Here is an 18,614-nt window from a genome sequence, read left to right as displayed (position 1 = left end):
AACCAGCCAAACAAAGCGCTAATATTGCTCTAACCAAGTGTAAAACATTTTAAACATTTATAAAAACAACGTGTTCATTATTACACTCCTGCGAAAAATACACACCAGCAGCAAAGAAGAATACACTTCGTTGCTGCTACTGTGTATGGTTGAGCTCTGTGCCACCAGGTGGCCGCACCGTGCAGACCATTCGCATTTGCCCTTCTGCTCATCTCATGGCTCATCCCGTTACGGCAAAGTCAAGCGGCCAGACTCTGTCCCCTTGCGCTTGCGTTTTCCCTAATACTGGACTCGGGAAACGCTATTGCGTTAGTAATCTTCCGGTGTAAAGTGACGGCCACAAACGCGCAAATCCTGGCGCCGATCGGATAGCGGCAGTCCGATGCGCAGCAGCCAGTTCGCTCGTACGCTGCCTTGCAGAGGGACACGATGTCGCAGCTTGACATATTGCCAGTCGCTACGTTTGCAGTCCACAAGGCAACAAAGTCGAATCATAGCGCTCGCGAAAAGACTGAGACCGACTCTGACCGCGGAGCTCTCTTCAAGATGGAGTACGTTGTAACACAAGCAGACGACACATGCTGTGTGCTGGAAGTGCTTAAGTGTATTGAAAAACTATTCTTGTGCATTCCCTTTATGTTACTTTCTTTTCATAAAAACAAATTAACTAACATTCCAACTATTACAAAGATCATTTGTTTACCATAAAGTTGGAAAAATTATCGATCACGCGCCCTTGTCAGCCAATCGGATAGCTCGCCCCACTGACGTCATATGGGTGATTTCGGTCATATGGGTAGGGGCGGCTTAAAATTCCGCCGAGCAGTGCGCTGCGATCGGCAGCGATGTGCATATTTAAAACCTTATAATAAATTACACGCTTTACGCGGAGCACTTAGATGTGTCAATTAATGATCAGAAGGACCTACTCTAACGACTCAATACGTTTGTAGAAAATCGTCAAAAGCGTTTCAGGGTCCCTTTGAAGGGACCCTGAAACGCTTTTGACGATTTTGACGATAAGCACTCCACACACAACCAGGAAAGAAAGAGCGATATCGGAACGCGCGTCTCATTTTTCATGTTATTGTAGCCGTGGTTGTAGGCGACTGAGTAGCCTTATCAATATACATATTAAACTTTTTTTTCGAGTCCGCCGGCAACGTCTTTCGTCCACAAAACCGAATAATCCTTTGGTAAAATGAAGTGAAAGTACAGAATTTAATGTATTAAACAGTTGCAAGCATGATAATTCACCCATATTTCGTACTTGTTGGTTCCAAATGTTCTTGCTGTTCAGATTGGTTTACCGTAGGGCATTTATTTTTGCAGTAGTGAAGCGGTGCATCACGCTCGTGCAGAAAAATAATGCATCAGTTCTAATAGCTTCATGACTTTCATGCATTTGCTCGTGGAACTAGCAGTGTGATCACTTCTAGTGTATAAATGAACCCACAAATGTTCTCATTTGTGATCTTAATAGTACTTGTGCTGTTGACATGCATTGTAGTTAGGCAGACATCAATTTTATGGACAATAGCAATATTTATTTAACATGCTGCTTAAGCACCCTAGAACAGACGGTGTACATTTGCATGTGTTCTGTAGTCGCAAATCATTACAACATATATGTCACACCTTTTTGCATTTCATATTGCAAAATTTTGCTTTTTCAATTTCTGATTCAGTCAAAATTTCTGTTCCAGACATGCAGTAATGAGGACGGCACCAGTATAAAGCAACACACTCCACGCACTAAACAGAAGCTGCTGCCTGCTACAACAAGGTCATTGTGTGGACATTGGCTACTACTACAAGGTAAACAACACATGGTTCAGAAATAAATATGTTTGATATATGCTTTATTGGCTTGCTGTTTGCAGCAGATATGAATGTTTGTTCATATTTATGGTTCAGTATAATTGGTTCGAACATATAAAACACACATAAATTTGGCTAATCTGTGCTGTATCTCATGTGTCACCGTTTTGCCCCAACAGAGTCTATGCCAAGCACATCTTGGTCGTCACAGGAGCTCCTATCTGCGCCAACAGGAAGGGGCTGTAGCCGAATTTGCAAGGCTTTTACACCAAGAACAAAGAAGCACATGCAGAAGAATATGAATGAGATATCAAGTCTGCAGAGGACTGTGTCAAGACTGAAAAGAGTTTCAGCCACCATTCCACCAGCACGGACCTTTGGCTGAGTCATCCAGGTAACTCAAAAAGGACTTTCTAGAAATTCGTCTTCAGATGCACCTGCAACATCTGACCAAGCACGGACGACGCTGGCCAAAAGATCGAGTTCCATCAGTTTGCCCTTAATCAGCTTCCTAGCCATGTTAATTCCGTTTGTGCCAAGTGTAATTTTTCTTCTATATATGCAAGCTTTCTCATTGCCCATTTTTGTTAGAGATCAGTCATCCTCATCCAAATATAAAGGTCAACCGATTCTTCGCTGATACTTAATACCAGTCACTGTCTAGCAGCCTAACATATCTGTAGCAGTATCTTCTAGTGTATGTTGTCATGCGCAATTCCTCTCCTGAAATAGCTGATGCAGCATCGATATGCGTCTTGCATTAACCTATGCACATGTGCTATGCACCATTTTACTTTTCTTGATGTTTTTAGCCTTCAATTTGCTTGCAGAGCAGAGTGGCTTCTCTCTTGAATGCAAGCTTTCTCATTTTCCATATTCCTAGTGTCGTTGATGATTGCTCCTCTTCCTTGATAGCCTGGGTCTTTGTGCAAGCTACACTGAAGTGATTGATTGCAGAATCTGGTTTTGCTGCCACACTTGGTTGTGGTAACTGTGTTACGTTTCTCAGATGTGGGGGCCTGGTCAGTTGCATTGGTAAGCAGTCCCTTGAGGTAAGCATTTGCTCCTGCAGTCCGCAAAGCGACATAGACTCCCAGTATACACACACCGTAACTGGTGCGCCCCGTTCGTTCTGGCCTGCTGCAGCCATGGGCAAATTGTGCTTGTGGCCTACCTCGGCCGTGATTTGCTCAAAACGGAGACCAGCATATGTGCTTACATGGTTCGAAGTGTATGAAGTTGATAGCCGTATGGGTGGAAAGGCCCGCAAGAATGGCTGCCGAAGGTGATGCCCATAAAAGCGACTTGTCCACATTGCGACAAAGTGGGACTCAAAGTGTGAGCCACACATAGCGGCCCCCGAAAGAAAATAAATGTGCAGGTTGGAAAGGAGTTAACGCTAAAATGCCGGGTAGTCCATGTCGCTGTGTTGGTTGCGGCAGCAGATGCCTACGTCACCTGATTGCTTCGCAATGGAAGTTGCTCATCTTCAACGGCAACTGTTGGTTCAAACAGGTGCGAGGCTCTGTCCAATCTGTTTGTACCGCAGGTTGTCGCTCGTTACCAGACCACCACATGCGACAAAGGCAAGCATTATGCCTGGAAGATGGTTCGTAGCCAATGTATAATGTATTGTCTGAACCTCATGCGGTGACTGATTACTGTTTAATTTTGCTGTTATGTCACTTGGTTACGCTCGCAGCTTTATGTTTTTCGAATATTGCGGCCTGGTCGGTTGCACTGGGAAGCAGCCTCTCGTAGCAAGCATTTGATCCTGCAGTCTGCACAGCGACATAGACTCCCAATTTATGCACACCGTGATTCGTGCTCCCCGTTCACCCTTTCCTGCTGCAGCCATGGGCAAATTGTGCCTCTGGCCTTTCTCGGCCGCGATTAGGCATGAATAGAGACCAGGATAAGTGCTTACATGGTCGGACGTGTATGAAGTTGGGTGGAAAGGCCCGTAAAAGTGGCTGATGAAGGTGGTGCCCACGAAAGCGACTTGTCCATATTGAGACAATGTGGGACACCAAGTGTGAGCCACGCATTAGCAGCCTCCGAAAGAAAAGAAACGTGCCGGTTGGAAAGGAGTCAATGCTAAAATTATGGGTAGTCCATGTCGCTGTATAGGCTGCGGCAGCAGATGCCTGCGTCACCCGATTGCTTCGCACTGCAAGTTGCTCATCTTTAACAGCGACTGTCGCTGCAAACAGGTGGGACACTCTGTCCAATCTGTTTCTGCTGCTGGTTGATGCTCGTTACTAGACCACCACGTGCGACGAAGGCAAGCATTACGCCTGTAGGTCAACGGCTGAATGTACCGTAAGAGACCCGTGTATGTGAATGCTCACTGTTGCCATATGGTTTGTAGCCAATGTATAATGTATTGTCTGAACCTTATGTGGTGATTGATTGCTGTTAATTTTGCTGTTATGTCACTTGGCTACAGTCGCAGTGTTATATATTTAGAATATTGCGGCCTGGTCGGTTGCACTGGGAAGCAGTCTCTCGAAGTAAGCATTCGCTCCTGCAGCCTGCACAGCGACATAGACTCCCAATTTTCATGCACCGTGATTCGTGCTCCCCGTTCGCCCTTTCCTGCTGCAGCAATGGGCAAATTGTGCCTCTGGCCTTTCTCGGCCGCGATTAGGCATGAACGGAGACCAGCATACGTGCTTACACAGTCCGATGCGTATGAAGTTGATAGCCAGATGGTTGGAAAGGCCCGCAAAAGTAGCTGATGGAGGCGATGCCCACGAAAGCGACTTGTCCATAGTGAGACAATGTGAGACACCAAGTGTGAGCCACACATTAGCGGCCACCGAAAGAAAAGAAACGTGCTGGTCGGAAAGGAGTGAACGGCTGAAATTTGGGGTAGCCCATGTCGCTGTGTAGGCTACGGCAGCAGATGACTGCGTCTCCTGATTGCTTCGCAATGCAATTCGGGCATTTTTAACGGCGACTGTCGCTGCAAAGAAGTGGCACACTCTGTCCAATATGTTTCCGCTGCTGGTTGTTGCTCGTTAACCTGACCACCACGTGCGACGACGACGGTGAGCCGTTTACGAGCTCGCATCAATGATTCCAGCGTATCTTGACATGCAAATTTTATTTCTGCTATTGCACGAGAATGTACACTGCTTGTCTTCTGCCAATAAAATCGCGCGTTCTGTTCACTCACTTGTGGCTTGTTTGTATGGGCGTCAGTAGAGGCTCTTGGCAATTAGAACGCACCAGCTACGCGGCAGCGAAGGCATTGAGGCATGCCGCATAGCCTGCAGGGCAAGCACGGCGCGTACCAGCGTACGCGACCGGCAAAAAACGGCCATATTGAATTTTGTTCTAAAAAAAAAAAATTTGCACTTCCGCTGGATGGATGGATGGATGGATGTTATGAGCGTCCCCTTTGGAACGGGGCAGTGGCTTGCGCCACCAAGCTCGTGCTACTATGCTGCCTAATATCCTACCTAGATTCACCAATGAAAAAAAACCACTATGAACTACCACGTCCAAATTTTCTGATACCCTATTGCGAACTGTGCTTTTGTACGTCTCCGTCTTTTGTCGTTTCCCTACTTTTCTTCCACCAATCCTCCAATCGCCTCTTACTGATGTCTATTGCGGACCTATTTGCTTTACCACTGCTCCCGCTGAACCCAAGGGCTTCAAGGAGGCCAGTGGTGCCTAAATCGACCGCTGGATAGACGTCTTCACATTCTAATAAAATATGCTCCGTCGTTTCCCTAGCTTTACCGCAGCAAGCACATGCTTCTTCTTCCTTCTTATATCTCGCTTTATAGGTGCGTGTTCTAAGGCATCCTGATCTCGCTTCGAAAAGTAATGAGCTTCCCTTTGAGTTATCATAAATGGTTTCTTTCCTAATTTCGTTTTTTCCCCTTAAGTAGTTACTCATGGCAGGTTTCTTTTCCATTGCCGCCACCCATGAGATTAATTCAGCCTCTCTGACTTTCCGCTTGACCTTCTTTGTTGCTGTGTTGCCCACCCCACAGGCCGCATACTTGCTGGTAAGCTTCCTAGTTCTTTTCCTCCACTGTGAATCAATGTTTTGCCTGTACAGATACCTGAACACTCTCCCAGCCCATTTACTTTCCTCCATATTCCTCAGCCGTTCTTCATACTCAATTTTACTGCGAGCTTCCCTCACTTCAAAACTAGTCCAGCCCATATCCCCTAGCACAGCTTCATTTGTAGTCTTCCCGTGAGCGCCCAATGCGAGGCGACCCACTGACCTTTGGTTCCCGTCGAGTCCTGATTGTACCCCTGATTTAAAGCAAACAACCGCATTTCCAAAAGTAAGTCCTGGAACCATTACCCCTTTCCACATACCTCGGAGGACCTCGTACCTATTGTATCCCCATAGCGCTCTGTGCTTCATTATGGCTGCATTTCTCTTCCCCTTGACTGTTATGGTTTTTTCCTGTGTTTCCATATATCCGTTGCCTTCGTTTATCCATATACCAAGGTATTTATATTCTGTTACCCGAGGTATTTCTTGGCCCTGTATCTCCACTGTCTGTTCACTGTTTTCATTGAATACAATAACACCTGATTTTCTAACACTAAATTTCAAACCTAAATTGTTGCCTTCCTGTCCACAGATATTAGCCAGACGTTGCAAATCACTTTGCTTGTTTGCGAGCAACACAATGTCGTCCGCATAAAATAAACCTGGGAGTTGCTGCTCTATTACTGTACCTGCCTGTTTGTATGAGAGATTAAACCCGATATTACTTCCTTCTAGCGCCCTCTCCATCCTCACCGTGTACATCATAAACAGCAGCGGGGATAAAGCCCTAGCAAAATTTCTAATTGAAGTTTGTATTAGTCTAATACAGTTTTGTATTAGTTGTATAAGTTTTGTATTAGACCAATAGAAGTTTCTATTAGTTGTACTGATTGACCTATAAGACCAATAGAGCCTATGTATTAGCCCAGGTGAAAATATTTTTACTTCCAGCTGGATTATGGAACTGGAAATTTCACCCAGCTGGATACTTTTCTAGCTGGGAAGGCAGCTGGAAAAAATCCAGCTGGGTGAAATTTCCGGTTCCATAATCCAGCTAGAATATGTCCCAACTGGAACGTCTTCCAGCTGGATCCAGCTGCAAGAAATGCCAGCTGTAATTAAGCTGGAAGAGGTTCCAGCTAGAATCTGCAGCCCGGACTGTGGGTCTATAGTCCCACAGATCGGGCTGGCACACAGCACCGGTCGCCATGGTGTTGAGCCATGGCGACAACACCATGGTGTTGAGCCATGCCCAGGTGAAATCCAAGGGTGTAAGCTCGCATGAAGCAGGATACAAACTGGCCAGAACTCGCATGGATCTTAGCTTGCTGTCGCAAGTCACAGTTAGTTCCTAATGTGACTGGCCGCAGGACCAACTGATCCGGTGAAAATACATGAAGCCAAAACAGCACGGTGCTGAAACTTGCAACCATTTATTTGAAAACTTGCAGCAAGGATTGCGGAAGCATATCTTGCATCTCCCTCAAGATGTGGAATACACTTGCACATCTCCTTGTACACCATCTGAAAGAAATATTTAGACATAGTGAGTGAACTTTAAAACAATCATCACTTTAATCCACTCAGTTCTAGTAAACAGTGACCTTTACCAAAGTCACGTGGATTGTATCAACAGCCTTTGGACAGTACCACAGTTTACCTTCATCACAGCCCCTTCTACAGTTTATGTGGCGCAAGGTCTCAACCTGAGCTCTCAAGAGGCTCTCAACTTGAGCTGCAGAAGCTATGCAATGATTGTTAAATTGTTTAGCGCCATTGACTGTGGCTTTAGTGCAAATAGAATTCAAATGATCTCATTTGTATTTTGAACTAGGCGTGTGATGTAACTCAACAGCCTCCCAAGAAGCATTTTTCTGCTGAATAACACAGGAGCTTGAGGGCCAGTCCTTTTATGTTATCGTTGTTTTGCACCAATTCAAATGCCTGCCATTTGAGGCAACGTGCTTGCGAGCACGCACTTGCAGTGAAAGCACGCCATAAATGTGCTTCTATTGCGTTGGGCAGATTGACATATACGCACTAGTATTTAATAGACGTACGTATGTGCAACATTGGGCACAAACACTGCACTATATTCAAGTGGGCTATTGGAGACAAAAGGGGCTTACGCAAACTGGCAAGCACTTCAAATATGCTGCGTGATAATTTTAAGTTTTATGCAATTTTTAACAAATCGCCTGTTGAAGATATCCTTCAGAGGAGGAGATTACTTGCACGAAAAATCGGAACACATATTCAACTAATTCTAAAAAATTCAATAATGAACTATGAATTGTAGCCATTGAGATTGCCAGGCGTATCCACTTGGACTTACTTTCCAGAATGACACCAGTGGGAAATATGTGTCATCAAACTCGCCGTAAAAGTGCGCTGTTGGTTTACTTACTTTTTTAACAAAACGCTGTTTTATGTATTGGAGCACAAAAGTAACTGGAACGCCCATTTATTTCGTCTCACACTTTAGAAAATAATATATCGAAACTGATGTAATTCTGGAAATTCATTTAAGTTGGATCCATCTTGCAAACTCACAGGCTACAATTCGTACATTGCAATATGTGCAGCAATTGAGGTAATAAGTTAATTTGTCAATTTTTGCTAATTACTTGAAGATTTCTTTCGATTTCGCATGCTAATAATGTCCACCTCTTCGAATAATTCCGCTCAGCGACAAGAATTATGATATCTGCCACAGGCCATTTCTACAAATTCCGCAAAACATAAAAATGATCAACCTGTATACGAACATCACGTACAGCAGGGACTTATGATATCATGCTCAAGCGTGCCAACATTCAGGATAAAAATAAACATTAACTTACGCTCAAAACATAAGCAAGTGAAATAATTACCTCCAAATTGTAGAATCAGGGCTGGAGAAAACGGTGCTCTTCGATCCGCACTGGTGAATCACAACACCACAAAGTACAGCAATAACAACCGTTGATACCCGCTTGCCTGTACTTGTAACGCCGTCCAGAGAAGAAACTGTCCCAAAATAATTACTTCATGCGCAAGATCATGCAGGTTCCTCACATAAACTTGATCACACGCACACCCGAGAGACGCTCGTTGTCTCACAAAATTGCCTCGCCATGACAGTTTCTGCCATGTGCTGTACGAAACTAGGGCCCCTGTGGCGTTGTCACATTTTTTATATTCGGCCTGCATTTGTAATGCTGCTGTTTGCTGTGAATAAAAACCCGAGCTTTTCTGAGAAATACTGATATTGCAATAACACGCTATTATTTTATTATTACTGTCAAAAGAGTACATCAAGACAAGATACGAGACTAAAGCTAACTACTCAACAAATATGGCGGCCATTGTAGCGGCGTCGTGCAGAAAGGAAAAAATAGAAGTAGCGGTCATTGCAGCCTGAACTGCTGAAGGTGCCACATGTTAAGGCTCTTTTTTGTTAGGGAAGGAATTGCTATGCTGTAAACACTAGCCGTTTGCGCAACGGCTCATCATGACCAATCGGGCAAGCTCCTCGCTATGTAGCAAGATAACAGTGTCGACCAAGAGCGCGTCGCTTTTGTCTACTACAAGTAAGGTTCAATAAAAGTGGCAGTTTTTCTTGGAAATATTTTTTTTGGCAACTCGATCACACAGGACACTTTAGATTGCAATCGATCCCGATCGCGATCAAAGGTACCCGGAGTGACGAGCGTTTCCATGCAGTTCATGCAATTACGATTGTTTGTGCTGGTGTCACAACACAAACGAATAAAAATAACTTTTTTTTTTTTTGCTGCTGCAAGAGTAAAAGCTCTTCGTTCTGATACAAACACCACCTAGGGCTAAATATGGGCATGTTGCAGATACAAAAGATGTCTTAATGCAAGTGGGAAGCTCCACTTTCCAGTCGATAGATTCTACTTCCGGCTGGAAAATGCTCCATCCAGTTGTTTCCAGTTGGAAGCGCTGTTTCCAGCTAAAAAATGCTGTATCCAGTTGTTTCCAGCTGAAGCTGGAAAACTTCCAGCTGGCAGTGCTGCTTCTAGCTGAAAAACCAGCTGAGGTGGATTCCACTTCAAGCTGGAAATTGCCATTTCCAGCTGGCTCTGGAAAATTTCTAGCTGGAAGGGCTGATTCCAGTTGGAAACCTGGCTGGAAAGACGATTTCCAGCTAGAAATTCAGAGCCCATTTTCATGTGGGAGGCGTATTAGTCTTATACAAACAGTGTTGCATGTCTGCTAGTTTCGTTATTAGACTGATACGTCCTATTGACTTTATACAGATTGTTGCTGGTCTATTATGCAACATGCATTGTTGAATTCTGTTGCCCCTTTTTGCTGCTTGTTTAATGCGAGGGTGAAAGTTTATGAAAAATTAAGTCTGCATTGGGGACCATTTGCAGAGAGGTCTCTGATTATTCGCTGAATAATTAAGAATTTTGCTGTACAAAATGTGCAGCACACAGCATTCGCACGTTTGTATTAGTTTCATCGCACTACGCTTATCTCTCAGCGATATACACGAAAGCGATGGACGCGCGCCTACATGGTCTTGCCAATTTTGTTTCACTGGCGACATCTCATAACTAGGCCTCTGTTGAGCCTCGTCGCGATGAGTCGTGAGAAAACAGCTAGTGTTTACAACCCCCCACCCCCCCGCAAATACTTCGCCACGAAAAAAAAAAAAGCACAACGAACAACCAGCCGTGACCTGCAAGGCAGAGTCGCGATGCACGGTGGGTTTACGAACGATGGTGCAATCGCAGCAACCAGAGTTGTTTGCCACTGAAGTTTCGTTGCTCCCGTATCTTCTGTTGAAGTGCGCATAAAGCAGTGTTAAACTTGTAACCTAAATTGATAAGTTAATACCGCATATAAAAGGCCGTAATATTTATTGACATCAATGAGCAGTATCGCAGAGAAGGGAACTCGGCAGGCGGGAAGATCGCAAAAGTACAGCCGTAGTCAGCCGTAGTTGCGCACAGCACGTGTGCATTGGCGGCTGCCATGTTGCAGTGTACTGTAGCCATGTCAACGCGAGGTGGGCGCGATTTTTAGTGAATGAACGATGTGTTTTTAAGGAACCCGAGGTGCTGGCGTCTGCGCAATCTTATTCCTGCAGTATAATACTTAAATATGAGTGTTGTGTGACTTCAAAACAACGGAAGGCAACTGTTTTTACCCCTGTGCTTCGTGGATCTATCAGCGTGCATCGATGTGATGTGTTTTCGCCGGCGCCGATTCCTTTCCATTTGGAGGTAACTATTGTACTTATTTAACTTATTTATGCTTCTATAGTATAGTATAAAGTTGTTTCTTTTTATCCCAATGGTGGATGCACTTCAGTGCAGTGTGATTGGGCCGATTGTTGTGCGCATAGCAGCAGTGACATGCATGTTTCCGACAATGCTGTGCAAGATTTCTGTCTATAGTTGTTCCTTATCTGCCTACAGTTTCGATGTAACACACAGAACATCTTTGGTGCATTTTATGTGCTGTCTAATTGTTCTGTCATATCAGATGGCGTCATTTTTCTTTATGATAAACATGTCGAACTAAGCATATCGCACTTTGTCCTAAAATTAGTTTGGAAATAACGGGGCCATATTATTCCAATTTAGAAGCAAATATTGCCTGTTTAAACATTTAGTGGCAGAACAAGCACCCTGCTTTTAAATGTTTCTATATGTGTGTATGTTTCTACCCAGGTTTTTTTGACCACTCCAAAAGGACGTTCTCTGGTCGAAGTGGTGGAGTAAAAGCTCTGGCAATCAAAATTACTGACCTGACGAAGATCTCGAAAGAGAAATCTGTAAAAATATTTGTGTGCTAATAAATGCTCCTAGCAATTATGCCTGTTTTTCATTCTGTAACTGGTGCACTGAAACCTTTTCTTTTACACCAATAGACCTATTAGACTAATACACCAATAGACCTATCAGACTAATAGGCCAATACACCAATAGATCTATTAGACTAATACACTAATAGACATAATAGACTGTATTAGTGTCAATAACCTCATAGGCTATTAGTTTTTGTATTAGAATTTTTGCTAGGGAGGGCACCCCTGCCTCAGTCCCTTGTTGATATGAACTTTCTCCGCGCTCCTCATCCCCTCCCATTCAACGCAAACAGTATTTTCTAGGTAAATCTCTCCCGAAAGCTGTATAAAATCGTTACCTAAGCCTTCCCCTTCCAGAATATCCCACAAAATGCTGCGGTCTACGTTGTCGTATGCTCCTGTAATGTCCAAAAAGGCCACATACAACGGTCTGCTTTCTGCTTTTGATATTTCAATACACTGAGTAAGAACAAACAAGTTATCATCCAAACGCCTACCTATTCTAAAGCCATTCTGAAGCTCTCCCAAAATGCCATTATTTTCTGCCCATGCTTGAAGCTTTAATTTGATTGCCTGCATTGCTAGCCTGTATATTACCGATGTAATGGTCAACGGTCTATACGAGTGAATTCTGTCTTTCTCCCCCTTACCTTTATAAATTAAATTCATTCTACTTTGTCGCCAACTGTCTGGTATTCGTCTATCTTTTAAAGTTTTTTCAACTGCTTTCACGAGAGCAATTCGGATTTCGGATTGAGCAACGTCATCTGGCGTCCGCCTAAGTAAGTTCCATGCGCTGCCGCTGCTTATTTTCGAACCACGGCGGAAGGTACAGTTTCCCTTCTCTAATTTGGTTCTTTATTCTATGGCATCATGGCGTCTCGCTTGTACTGTCGTGATGTGTGCGTGCAGCCGTGTGTTTGGGCTTTATAAGTTGGTTCTTTATTCTATGTTGCGGGTGTGGTCCATGTTGGCCGTACAGGTGGCAGTTATGCAACCGAGGGATGATCCTGTTGAAGTTTGCGGTGATATGCGGTTTTCAGCGGTCACGCCTGTTGCAGGAGTGTCACTCGACGAGGTTACGAGCTCGAAGCTGTGGTCAGATTCCTCGTTGGCGTTCCGTAATTCTCTTCGCACGGGCGCGGTATGTTGCAAATGCCGCTTTCGCTATCTATCGTCGCGAAGATAGATCGGGCTTTTTTATTATTATAAGCACTGGTCCAGTTGGGGTAGGGCACATGTAACCTACAAACGGAAGTCTCAGGAGAGCACCTGAGATTATAATAAAGCAGGCGGCGCAGGAACTCCAGGGCACCCAAGGGACAGTGGGGGGATCAAAGCTCGAAGCAGAACGGTACGTAGGTTGGGGCCGCCGAGGCAGGTGTGTGCCAGGGAGTGTTCGCGCGGACAGCTCCCCTGGCACGCGCAGCAGAGCCTCGCAAGGTCGAGATACTTTAAAGGCACCTGCGCCCATGATCTTTCTTTTGCCTCGGTGCAGTGTGCACGATTAAAGAGAATAATATGGAGGGCATCCGGTGCAGTCGCGAATGCGTCATGACAAATGTAGCTCGCGTCGCCTGGCGTGTGCAGTAATATCGGAGCTGGTTGTGTGAACTTTATGCATAATACGCTTTGTTACGGTACCTTAACGCAATGGGTCTAGAGGACGGTGTTGGTACATTTTTTCGTACCGCCCTAATCCTATACCCTCTACTACAAACACACACACACATACCCCCCTCTTTTTATGTATACATACAATTCCTTGCCATGACGGATCCATAGCCTCCTTTATTTTTGAAAAATAGAGGAGGTTATGGACCAATTGACCAGTTCAAGTTGTCAACTTGTCAGTAACTGTCATAGGAACCACGGTATTAAACACAATTCCACGATCGGATTGTTTACTTTCATTTTATGTTGTAACACTGAGGACTACATAGAACTTTATTTTGTATATATGAGAGAAGTATGTGGATATCACGAGCTTAAGCCAATGTGCGATACACAGACAAAGCAGCTGCTACAACATGAACTGCATTGAGGGTCACACAACACATACGTAATTAAAGGTGCAAAATATAGGGGGAAGCTTCAAAATACGCTCTGTAGCACTGCAAAGTATAACATATATTGTATGTGTACAATAAATGTTTAAAAATACAATGCATCAATGTCCCATTTGCCTTCAAGTTTATTATCAAGTTCAAGTTTACTGAAGTTTATTATGAGCAGATGTACAACAGGAATCTACTGACACACCCGCAGTCAAGGTGGCTGTTCGAGGTGTGCTGGCTGCCTCAGTGTAAGAAAAAGAAATTGGGTGAATGTCGACACCAGTGCCACTGCTTCTTGCCTCTGACCTACACGTGCCTCCACGGCATCTTTGTGCACGAGTGTGCTGGCGTGGAGAGGCGTAGGAGTCATCCGAGAGAAAGAGTATCGTTTACATGGAGAAGTGGCTGTTCATATTGCCTGCCGCTTTCCCTCAAATGTTTCCTTGGCGACTAGGGTGACACACCCGCAGTCAAGGTGGCTGTTTGAGGTGTGCTGGCTGCCTAAACGAAAGAAAAAGAAAGAAATTAGATGAATGTCGATACCAGTGCTATTGCTTCTTGCCTCTTACCTGCATTTGCCTCCACGGCCTCTTGGCTTGCGGAGTCTGTATGAGGGAGCTGCTGTGACTAGGCGTTAGCATTGTCTAAGCAAAAAGAAAAGGCCATTCAAATGGGAAATTATTGAAATCAATGCAGTTATGTCTGCTTCTTGCACTCTTCTTGCCCAAAAATTTTCAAACGCAGTGTCCAGTACACACCAGGACTTTGACTGTTTCTGCTTTTTACCTGCAGGTGTTGCTGCGAGACCCTTAGTATGGCTGCGTGCAGCATTGTAACACTTGGTGGAGGCATTTGAAGTGGTAGCCAAAAATATAAAGAATCATCCTTGTCTGCACGAATGCTTTCAATTTCTAAATGCAGTGGTAACTATCACTATTAGTTCAAGGCCCCCCACATCTATGCGGCAAGTTCCATAGCTCGAAACTGAATTTTTCCTTTAGTGTTTCACAAGGCGTCTGATATGTCCACATTAGATGTGATGTGTTTGTTTTTATTTATCCCAGTGTGGAGAGAGCATCATTAAATTGTTTTTTTTTTATTTTTGCTTGTCTTGTTTTTTGATTTATTTCTGAATTTATCAAGCACCAGTCTCATGATGCTAAAATGACTTATGTAATGGCAATCAGCTTTTGTTTTGCAGAAAAACAACGCATTTCCTGACCCATTGTTTGACATCCCCTCACTCGCATAATTTTGCAGAGTATTCTGCCTATACTGACTTGCTTGACCTCCACTAAAGAGTCTTGCATTTTCAAATACGACTCTTTCCTTAAAATCATTCGACACTTCTCATAATTTCTGTACCTTGGGCTTCGATACTCTGCATTCACCATTTTTGCTTGTTTCTGACTAAAAATGTCTTTTTTAATTTAGAGCTTAAATTTTACCTTTGGAACACACGGAAGGGCTTGCCATTGCATATCTGCATAAAAGGGAAACATGTTTCATTAAACATTTGCAAAATCCAATTGAAGATTGATGAATGCAGCTTGCAGTGTGATATGACTGAATGAGCCATAAAAGTAACTCATCTCACTTGGTAAATTAAAGCACATATTAGTGTGATGTGCAAGATACGTTACACTAACGTGGTGGGTTCTCTTGCTTATACAGCAAAATAATCGGTGCGCGAGAAAAAAAATTATTTTTGCATACCCCTTGTACACACTGATTTAAGGAGAATAAGCTGGAGCTGTCCACATGATCTACTTATTTTACCTGCGAGTATGGTCAACAAAAATGTGTCCCAGCTGCTTAGTCGTACTCGGGATTATGTCAGTATTGCATATGTGCCTGTTGTCTAAAATAATTGAATTTTGAAAATGCTCGCAGGGATCTGATGTGCATATCTTCAGTTTATGGATACATGTAAAAGACTCAGCATCAAGTGCAAGTGAACGTTCCCGCAGGCCCAGAGTCAATCATGCAAATAGATTCGCTGCACAAATTTGTGACCAGAAAAGATATTCCACATGAAATGGCATGCAAGGAAGTGTTGAAAATATTGCACAGTTAATAAAACGCCTACGCTATTAATATGTGGGTTGATGCTGTTGGAAACTCAGCGCTGACGCCCGTTGTTGCACCTGGGTCGCAAGCCCCAAGGGTAGCGTTGGCCTGGCGGCCTGGGGCACAACTGGAAGCATCCGAAGGTCCCGGCAAAGCATGAGTCGACTGGTAACAGAACAACTTGTTTATTCTAGCATAGCATAAGAGCGGGCGGTCAGGTCGACCGAAGTGGAGAGACGGGAGAGCACGTAACTCAACTGAAGAAATCGGAGCCTCCCTCTTGGCGTCCGGGGGCAGCTGCTTTTATACTCTCGCAGTTGAGGGCAAGAAGGAACGCCTCTATAGACGCGCACGTGACTGTGCCGCTCGGACACGTTGGGATGAGTAGGTGGCGCATCCGCCGGGCCGGCGCCGCTCGGAAACGTTGGGAAGAGTAGGTGGCGCATCCGCCGGGCCGGCGCCGCTCGGAAACGTTGGGAAGAGTAGGTGACGCATCCGCCGGGCCGGCGCCGCCAGACCTCCTCGCCTCACAGTTGGGGGAGCTCCTCTCCCCGGCTGCCGCGCTTTGACAAGCGTGGGCACCAACATGCACACACGCACACCGAAGACACGTGGCATTGGAACATGCCTGGACGCGCTTGGCGGGGAGGCGTAGCAGCGGCGCCGAACGGGCCAAAATGTCCGCCGCTTTGAACGAAGCCCCAGCGTCCGTTGCATCCGCGCCGGCTATACCGCGCGTCGTAGGTGAAACGTAACAGACCGCCCCGCCGGGGGAAGGAGATCCCGATGGTCAGGGGACTGCATCCGCTGGCCGGAGGGATGTCGCTCGATGATGCTCATAACCGAAGTCAGGCGTCCCTCGACGTTTCTTGAGCGCAGCGCACAGAGAAGGCCTCGTTCTCTCGTTCAGGTTCACACAGGACACTGCAAAGTGACGTCGGGAGAGTTCACATTTTTGTTCTCGTTCCCGGCAAGCGTTAGAACTACGCCGAAACTCAACCGCTCAGTCAGCAAACACGGCACAACCCTCACTAAGCCCTGCCAGGCTCTTTCCCCTTTTATACCACTGCCTAGTTCCTTACAGTAGTCTAGCAGCACTCAGACCGCGTCCACAAATTGGAAAATTGCACTAGAAAGCACATCATCACTTTGAAACACTACACAAAAGCAATATGTTAAAAATCCTGCCTCAGGAAGAAAAACACCAGTAACAAACAATTTTGAGGCTGATTCCTACGTTAGGGGCTTCGACTTAAGCCATCGGCGCTACCGTTGAGACTCCCCTTTTTGTAACGCACCTCAAAGGAATATTGTTGCAAAGCGAGGCTCCAGCGCAGGAGGCGGCCATTTTTGGGAGAGATGGTCTGCAGCCATTGGAGAGGGCAGTGATCCGTCTCAATGATAAACCTCGAGCCGGCTAGATAGCATGACAATTTCTGAACGGCCCACACGAGACACGCACACTCTTTCTCGGTGGCGCTGTACGCCTGCTCACGACTGGTCAGCTTACGACTAGCATACAGGACGGGGTGTTCCACTTCTCCATTTTCCCGTTGGCACAGAACAACGCCCATGCCTCGCTCACTAGCATCGCACTGAACAACGAACCCTTTTGTGTAGTCGGGCGATCGTAGCACAGGCTGGCTTGTTAGGGCGCTCTTTAGGGCGCTAAAAGCTCTTTCCTTTGTCTCGTCCCATACGACTGTTTGGGGCTCTGTTTTTCTTAGAGCGTCCGTCAGGGGAGCCGCGATATCAGAGTACCTGGGGATGTACCTCTGATAGTAGCCGGCGACACCTAAGAACGACCGAATATCGGTCTTCGTGCGCGGTTGCGGGAAGTCTCGCACAGCGGTCACCTTTATTTCAGAGGGGCGGCGACGACCCTGACCAATCACGTGACCGAGGTAGACAACCTCGGCCTGTGCTAACTGGCACTTAGGAGCCTTGACTGTCAAGCCCGCTTCGCGCAGGCGGGTTAGCACTGCCCGCAAGTGTGCCATATGCTCAGACCAGGATGCGGAGAATATCGCTACGTCGTCTAGATACGGTAAAGCGAATTCTTGCTGTCCCCGCAACACTTTATCCATGAGGCTTGAAAAGCAGTATGGCGCGTTCTTCAAACCAAAACTCAACACTTTAGGACGGAATGGTCCCATTGGTGAAATGAACGCCGCATACCTACTAGCCTCTTCTGTAAGTGGAACCTGCCAATAACCCCTGACAAGATCTAGGGTGGAAATAAACTGAGCGCTACTAACTTTCTCAAGGCGCTCCTCGATGTTAGGGATCGGATAAATTTGATCCTTAGTGATGGAATTAAGCCTGCGGTAGTCGACGCAAGGACGAGGTTCCTTGCCCGGTACCTCAACTAAAATCAAAGGGGAGGTATAATCACTCTCACCTGCCTCAATAACACCGAGCTGTAGCATTTTCTTTACCTCAGCCTCCATAATATCGTTCTGGCGGGGTGACACCCGATACGCCTTGGATCGTACTGGCTCTGGGGAGGTAAGTTCTATGTCATGAGTAAGGACAGAAGTCCTACCAGGCCTCTCAGAGAACAGACCTTGAAACTCTTGTAATAGCTGGTGTAGTTCGGTTTTCTGCTCAGGCGACAGCGGTGCTTTACTGATAAGGTCACTAATGACTTGACCGGTGTCTTCCCTGTTCGTCACTGAGCCTAGTCCCGGAAGCTCGACCGGAAGCTCTTCAGGAACGTTTACCATCATGCACACCACTGCTTCGCGTTGTTTATAGGGTTTGAGCAGATTACAGTGGTAAACTTGCTGTGCTTTCCGCTTTCCTGGCAGAC

The 18,614-nt window shown here is 45.6% G+C and overlaps 2 long non-coding RNA genes across 3 annotated transcripts in view; both read right to left on the bottom strand.

Annotated features, from left to right (window-relative positions):
* Positions 1–5,141, bottom strand: part of LOC142568054 (uncharacterized) — a 37,206-nt gene extending 32,065 nt beyond the window's left edge. For both annotated transcript variants that reach the window (XR_012825357.1, XR_012825356.1), the window contains exon 1: positions 5,003–5,141. This is a non-coding gene — a long non-coding RNA (uncharacterized LOC142568054). The remainder of the gene's footprint in view (positions 1–5,002) is intronic.
* Positions 5,142–7,265: 2,124 nt separating this feature from the next.
* Positions 7,266–9,598, bottom strand: LOC142568028 (uncharacterized). Its single transcript, XR_012825347.1, has 2 exons — positions 8,722–9,598; positions 7,266–7,372 (listed from the first exon to the last, which is right to left on the bottom strand). It is a non-coding gene; the product is annotated as an uncharacterized LOC142568028 (long non-coding RNA).
* Between the last annotated feature and the right edge of the window lie 9,016 nt (positions 9,599–18,614).

Source organism: Dermacentor variabilis, unplaced genomic scaffold (assembly GCF_050947875.1).
Source record: "Dermacentor variabilis isolate Ectoservices unplaced genomic scaffold, ASM5094787v1 scaffold_16, whole genome shotgun sequence".
NCBI lineage: Eukaryota > Metazoa > Arthropoda > Arachnida > Ixodida > Ixodidae > Dermacentor > Dermacentor variabilis.
Note: the sequence above shows the minus strand (reverse complement) of the source record. Positions and strands in the feature narration are given on the sequence as shown.